This window comes from Megascapheus bottae, chromosome 21, assembly GCF_031878675.1.
Source record: "Megascapheus bottae isolate mThoBot1 chromosome 21, mThoBot2.hap1, whole genome shotgun sequence".
Lineage (NCBI taxonomy): Eukaryota > Metazoa > Chordata > Mammalia > Rodentia > Geomyidae > Megascapheus > Megascapheus bottae.
The window spans coordinates 2866349-2867377 of NC_143529.1; the positions used below are offsets into that span (position 1 = coordinate 2866349).

The window sequence follows — 1029 nt, forward strand, 5'->3', positions numbered from 1 at the left end:
CTTTATATAAGATAGTACATAATTCTAAGTAATATACATTTATCTGCATTCAATATCCATTTTGGCCATCAGTCTAGTATCTGACTCTGCTGTAAGAAAAACCTGGATGAAGGCTTCTCAATTATTCAAACATTATATACACAATATAAGTTCTGTCTAGTTGTATAGGTTTATTTCCATTTCCTCCTCAGGACTTCACAGTACTTTTGTTGCACTCTCCGAAAGAATTGCTAGTGGGCTGAAATTCCCCGCTCTGAAAGTGACTTGGCAGCTACTTCACTGTGGAATGAGCATCTGTATCATCCAAATCTCCAGAAAAATCTGAGTCATCATCACTTTCTTCATTTCCTTTGCAGATTCTACTATGAGAACTTTGATGATCATTTTCACCATTTTCTGTCCTTTTTGGTTCTTTATTAAACAATAACAATGTCTTCTTTTCACATTTTGCGCCAACTTCTAATTCACAAGCACATGGTCTACAAATTCTGTAGTAAGGAACCTTCACCATTTTCTGTAAGCATTTAACACATTTTTTTTTTTAGGTTTTGATAATGATTTGTATTTGCTGTATTTAACATGCCATTGAAGAACTTTTTTACAGTGTTGACATACTCCATCATGAAGGTTTGCATGAATTCTCTTGGTCAGAATGCTCTTGTCAAACTTGTCATTTTTGAAGCTGAATGGATGCTGGTGCTTCTGTGGCCTAGAACAAACCACATTGCCTTTCTGGGAACTCATCACCGAACCCACCAGGTGTCTGAGCACCGCAGGCACTTTTACCAACCTGCTCAAGATGCTGGTCGGTGATCCAGAAGGAAATTCCGTATATTATCTCTTAAATATGTATATAATCTCTTTCCCCCGGTATTAAGGATTGAACCCAGAGTCTTCACATGCACTTTGTTCTGAGCAACCCTTAATTTATTATTATTATTATTATTATTATTATTATTATTGTTATTTTGGTTAGTCATGGGGCTTGAACTCTGGGCCTGGTTGTTGTCCCTGAGCTATTCGGCTCAA

At 36.7% G+C, this 1029-nt stretch overlaps 1 pseudogene; it reads right to left on the bottom strand.

The window, feature by feature from the left end:
* Positions 1-271: 271 nt before the first annotated feature.
* On the bottom strand, positions 272-744 carry LOC150048550 (uncharacterized protein C9orf85 homolog pseudogene; annotated as a pseudogene).
* Between the last annotated feature and the right edge of the window lie 285 nt (positions 745-1029).